Source organism: Gossypium arboreum, chromosome 10 (assembly GCF_025698485.1).
Source record: "Gossypium arboreum isolate Shixiya-1 chromosome 10, ASM2569848v2, whole genome shotgun sequence".
NCBI classification, from domain to species: Eukaryota; Viridiplantae; Streptophyta; class Magnoliopsida; order Malvales; family Malvaceae; genus Gossypium; species Gossypium arboreum.
In genome coordinates, this window is record NC_069079.1 from 90,436,143 (window position 1) to 90,442,911 (window position 6,769).

Genomic DNA, 6,769 nt, shown 5'->3' on the forward strand with positions numbered 1-6,769 from the left:
GGAAAAAGTTACAAGAAGTTTTGGGCACAAAATTGAATTTTAGTACCGCTTTCCATCCGCAAACTGAAGGTCAATCCAAACGGGTAATTCAAATTCTTGAAGATATGTTACGATGTTGTGTTCTTGAGTTCCAAGGTAGTTGGGAAAAGTATTTACCGTTGGTAGAAATTGCCTACAGCAACTGTGACACCCCTAAAGTGACCCTAGTCGGAAAGCGGTTTCGGGACCGCTAAACCGAGTCACCAAATTATTTGAATATGATATCTATTGTCTAAAATATGTGAATATGAATGTGTAAAAGTTTTAAGCTTCGATTTAGTCGATTGCATGTGAATTTAGTAATAGGACTTATGTGTGACACTTTTGGAATGCGATAGGTTAATCTATAAGGACCTATTAATGCATGTTGTATAAAGAAGGGTTTGCATGTCAAATTAGCCAAAAATCTAAATGGTGGCGGCCATGCTATGGGGTAAGACATATTATAGACATTTTATGCTAAAATGTGTGGGAAGAATAATAAAAAAGAAGGGAGTGGGAGGAGAAACCAAAGTTGTCTCCCCCTCCATTGCCGTGAATGGAAGAAAGAAAGACTTCAACTTTTATTTTCTATCTTGCTTCCTTGTCTCTTGCAAAGGAAGCTAGAGAGGAGAGGCGGTGCATGTAGTGGAAAACCATGAAATTTGTTTGCTTATAAGTTGAAATTTTCAAGTAGAAGGCTAAAAAGTGGGAGAAGGCTGTAGTGGAAAAGGGATTAAGGTATGTTAATGCTCTTTCATTGAAAATCTTTGTATATTTGGAGTGGTCATCAAGTATAGAAGCTAGCTCATGGCAAATGTTTTGTAAATTTATGAAGATGACATTTGGTCGTGGATGTTTGTATTTTTTTGATGTTGTTTTGATGCTTTAGTGTATTGAAGGTTGATTATAGATGAGTTGAGCTTGGTAAAAATTGAATAGATGTGGCTTAATTGCTTAATGACAATCGGCTATGTTGAAGTGCTAAATGAGTGCTAAATTGAGCTTATGATAGTAATTAGACTTTGGGAAATTTATGCATTTTGTGGTCCAAGTGTGATAAGAACCATACGGTTATGGCATGTAAGCATGAAGATTTGTGGAAGTTTTAGAATTGGCCTAAGTGTTTTCGTCATTAACATATATATATATTGCCGAATGTATGCTTGAAGGATTGGTTAAGTACATTGTTGTTAAATGCTTGTTGATTTGTATAATTGTTGCCTAGCTACTAAATGAACTTAGGATATTATGCATAAGTTCAAGAGTGGCAAAATTGAAATGAAGTTTGCTTGTGCCGAATGTGCATATAAGTAAGTGGAGTTATGTTATAATAGAACTAAGTGTGGCTAGTAAAGCCTATTTAGTTTTCTTGCTATGTTTGACCATAAATATGATACATATTGAAATCTATTGTTTTTGATATAGATTAAATGATATGTGATTGCCAAATGTGATTGTTAAGTGAATAATATTAGTTAAGTACTTAAGCAAATCTATTGTTTCACTTAAGCTTAAGAGCAAAGAGGATCAAAGTCGGATAGGGAAAAGAGGAAGTAAGCGAATAGCCGTGGATATCTAGTCGTCGACCACTTCGAGGTAAGTTTTAAGCGATTAAACGTTGAGTAAATTCAACCATAATAGGACATAATGAGTTGATTTAATAAGATATGATGTGGCCATGATATGTCTTAAACTCAAATGGTAAGTTCATAAGTGTTTGGACTTGGAAATTTAAGAGCAAATTGTAATAATTTGCTTGGACAGCAGCAGTAATGTGATTTTAGAAAATCACTATAAATTGTTGGCGTGGAATTATAGGCTGAATAATATATTTAATCAAAGCTTATTTGGTCTAGTTTCTTATAAAAGAGACCGTGGAAGCAAAGAAATTTCCTATAAAGAGATATTTAAAGTTGTGTGGGACAGGGTCAGAATGACTCTGAAATCCCCTGTTCTGTTTTAAGAAAATCACTATAATTTGTACAAAAATTGTTACAAGATAAAATTTATATCCTTAGACTCCTTAATGAGTCTAGTTTCAAATTAAATCAAATAGAACATACTTTGAATTCTGTACAATGAGAATTGTGATTCGTAGTGAAGACTGGTCAGGTTAGTCAAACAGTGAAACAGGGGAAACTTTAAGAAAAATCTGGTATTGATTGGCAAAACCTAAAATTCTGAAAAATTTATAGGTGGAAGACATACGAGTCTATATTCAGGGAAAATTAACGGCAAGTGATTTGGAGCCTTGTAGCTCCGGTTATAAATAATTTAGTGACCATTGCTCAGGAAAAACAGCTCGTAGTGAATATGTGATTTTGTTGTAAACACGGATAAAACTTGTTTTAGTTGCTCATAAGCTATTGATTAAACCCATACTTGAATTCTAATTCGTGATATTGTAAAATGTTATATGAGTGTTAGAGGGATCTTTGATATTAAAATTTGTGAAATTGTAAGTTTATGAGTATTCGAATATGAAATGATAGTATGGCGTGAAATTGAATTATTCATTGGAAAATGATTGATGTAGATTCGGCCAAGACCAAGTCTGTACATGATAGTATATGTGGTATGTGAAGTATATTAGAATAATTGTGATGTGAATACATGAAAATTTATATTTTGATTTAAGATTTTACGCAATGAATGTGAAAGTGTATATATATGTGATAAGGCCTAATGGCCGAAGTGATGAATGTGAAAGTGTATATATATGTGATAAGGCCTAATGGCCGATGTGATGAATGTGAAAGTGTATATATGTGATAGGGCCGAGTGGCCAACGTGATGGATGTGAAAGTGTATAAATGTGATAAGTCCCGAAGGGCATTTGTGTCAGTACTATATCCGGGTTAAAACCCCGCAGGCTTTATGTGAGAATATTATCACTGATTAATGACTGTAGGCTTCGTGCTTGTACTATATCCGAGCTCTAATGACCCGATGACTACGTGTGGAGATTTTGTCCGGGTAAGCCCCAAACTAAAGATTTTGCTGAAGATTCAAGTAAAGCGTAAGATTATGTGACTTCACAGTGACAATTAGTAATAAATACGTTCAATGCGTTAAGTTGGTCAGGTATGTATTTGAGATTATATTTGAGTTTGATTTAGACTAAATCACAAGGTCGTTATGTGATGCACATGTGAGTAAAGCAATAAGACTGTTCTATGATTATGGTGCATTTGGTCAATGTGGAAAGTCAGGTAAAAATATGTAATGTACCTATGATCATAAGAGGTCACCATCAAGTGAGAATTTATCTGCCTATTACATATGATGAGACGTGCATATTCGGAAAAAGGGATGGTATGCCCGAAGGAAGAGTGAAATAAAAATACGAACAACTATGTTATAATTTGATTGTTATCTGTTGACACTGCTTGAAACTTACTAAGCATTGTAATGCTTACTCCGTGTACTTTGTTTCCTCTGTTTTATAGATCTCATTTGGAAGCTACAGGCTCGGGGATCGTCAGCAACTAGTCACACTATCACTATCCACTGTTTGGTACTGCTATGTTTTGGAATATCTTATGGCATGTATAGAATAGACTAGTAGTGAGAGGATATTTTGGTTAATGTATAGGACTACCCTTTTGTTGTAGGTCATGTACCTTTCGGTTTTGTGTAAATTTGGATAGCTATGCGAAAATGGCATAAGTATACTTTGATCATAGCAATATAGTCATTTTGTATGTCGTCCGTCGAGAGGTATGGAAATGTTGGTAACGGTTAGTCATGGGAATGGTTATTCATGATCACTTTTGGTATATGTATGACAAACTCTAGTTGATCCATGGAGGATCGTGAAATAGGTAAAGTTTACCTTAAAAATAGATGCTGGCAGCAGCAGTGATGTGGATGTGAAAAATCTCTAAAAATAGTAGGAATGGAATTAAATAGTGAATAAATTATGTAATCGAACATTGATGAATCTATTTTCATAGGAAAGTAACGAAACGTTCATATGAACATTATATTATGAGATGTTAAAGTTTTCGTGAGACAGGGCCAGAACGGTTTCTAGATTCCCTGATCTGACTTTGGAAATTCATTATAAATTAACCAGAGACATTTAGAAGTCATTCCATAAATGTATAGATTCCTTTTTGAGTATAGTTTCTATAGAAAGAAACGGCATCAGTATTGAAGCCCTGTACAGGGAGATATCCAAATCGTAATGCATGAAGGTCAGTGTAGTCGTATCCTGTAACAGGGGAGGCTTTAACTAATAAACTGTACTAATTGGCCCGACCAAAAATTTTAGAAACAAATCTGTAGATGGATATATGAGTCTAGTTTTGGGGAAAAATTACGAATCTGATTTTTGAGTTGTGGAACTCAAGTTATGATTTTTAAGGTGACAGTGATGCAGTTAGCCAGTCGTCTGGAAAATTTTTAATTGGACTGTGAGAGTAAATGAATTAAGTCGGTTAGCACCTCGTGTTCGACTCCGGCAACGGTCTCGGGTACGGGGTGTTACAGCAACAATTTTCAGTCGAGTTTGAAAATGGCGCCTTATGAGGCATTGTATGGGCGTAAGTGCCGAATGCCTTTGGATTGGACCGAACTCAGAGAAAATCAGATTCACAGAGTTGATTTAGTTAAAGAAACTGAAGGAAAAGTGAAAGTAATTCGTGATTATCTGAAAGCTACTTCAGATAGATGGAAATTGTATGCGGATTTGAAACTGAAAGAGATTGAGTTTCAGGTCGGTGATAAGGAATTCTTGAATGTATCTCCATGGAAGAAATGTAACATTCTGGTTTTGACCCTAGTCAGAATAGTGGTTTCGAGACCACAAATCCGAGTTTGAAAAATATTTTAATATTATTTTCTGTGTCTGTGATATGTGAATTTATATCTGCGAAATTTCTGTGATTTAATTTGTCTGTTTCTGTGCTTAATTATGAAAAAAGACTTAATTGCAGTGAATGCAAAAGTAGCTTTCTATTTGCTTAAGTGCCTAATTGATTTGTCTTGATAAATTTGAGGTCTTTAAGATGCAATTAGACCATTGTTATATGGTATAGACAATTATGGACATTAGTGGATGGAAATTAATGTTTTATTAACAAGGTTAAAATGGTAAAAAGTGTATAAATGATATATTAAATAAAAATAAACATGAAATGTGTCCATAATAGGTTGTTCTTGTCGAAAATCAAAGGAAAAAGAAAGATATAAGCTTATTTAGGGTTCGACCCTTGTTCATCTTGATTAAGGTATGAATTTTTGACCGTTTTTGATAATTTCTACGTTTCTGTGATAGTTGTTTCGTGATCTTCAAAGCCCATGTCTGAATTTCTATTTCTATTAAAGATTTCATGAAATTCCATTGTTGATATCATGAGTTTTATGATGTTTTTGAATGAATCATAAAGGCTTGGTAGATGATTTATAAGTTTTGTCTTTGAATTTTGATGAAATAGAGCTATTTGGGCTAATTTGTGAAAATGAGGTTTTGAAGGACTAAATCGTGAATTAAATATGTTATTTGGACTTGTATGAAAGCCATGTATATTCGGCCAAGCTATAGTCTTGGTGAATTTTTGCATATTTGTGATTTTGTGAAAAAAGGACTAAATTGTCAAAGTGTGAAAATGTAAGGGCTAAAATAAAAAGTGCCCTAAATATGTGTTCATGGATTATTTTGAGTGAAATGAATGAATGATTGAATTTGAATTGTATTAGATCAAGAACAGAGAAAATCAGACTTAGATCGAGGGAAGTCCAAAATAGTTGAATAGTCGACTCGTTCCGTCTGAAATCCGTACGAGGTAAGTCAAATTACAATTACGTGTTAAACTGATTAAATTCTGCAAATACAAACTTTAATTTGTAGTGGATGGCCTTCAGAGGCTGATGAATACCTTGTGAGTAAATTTTTGTTAAAATGTTGGTATCCGATCCGAAAAGCTCTGTATACTTCTAAAGGAACATCGACAACTATCTGAGATATCGTATAAGACCGTGTCTGGGACACCGGCCTCAATTGAGATTTACGTATAAGACTATGTCTGGACATCAACATCGTATCTGATTTCGTATAAGACCCTGTCTAGGACAGAGGCATCGATATTAAATTACATGTAAGAACACGTTTGGGACGGTGGCGTTGTACTTGTTTATGAGTATCTGTATCTTTTCTGAACCGTCTGATGAAAGAGTACGAAATTTGAGAATGTGTTTATGAAATGTAAAACCTAAACAGGCACGTATGAATCGTACTAAAATTCAAAATATGAAAGACTTTATCTCTGTGAAATATGTATGGAATTTGGAAATGAAGTGTAACACCCCGTACCCGAGACCGTTGCCGGAGTCGGACACGAGGGGTTAACGGGCTTAATCCACTTACTTGCACAGTTCATTTTAAAAATTTCCAGACAGCCGGCTAACTGTGTCACTGTGACCTTAAAAATCATATCTTGAGTTTCAAAACTCGAAAATCAGTTTCGTAATTTTTCCCTGAAGCTAGACTCATATATGCATCTACAAATTGTTTTCTAGAATTTTTGGTCGGGCCAATTAGTACAGTTTATTAGTTAAAGTACCCCATGTTACAGGGATCGACTACACTGACCTTTGTGCATTACAACTTGGATATCTCCCTGTACAGGGCTTCAATACTGATACTGTTTGTTTCTACAGAAACTAGACTAAAAAAGAAATCTGTACATATATGGAATGACTTCTAATTATCTCTGGTCAATTTATAATGAATTTCCAAAGTCGG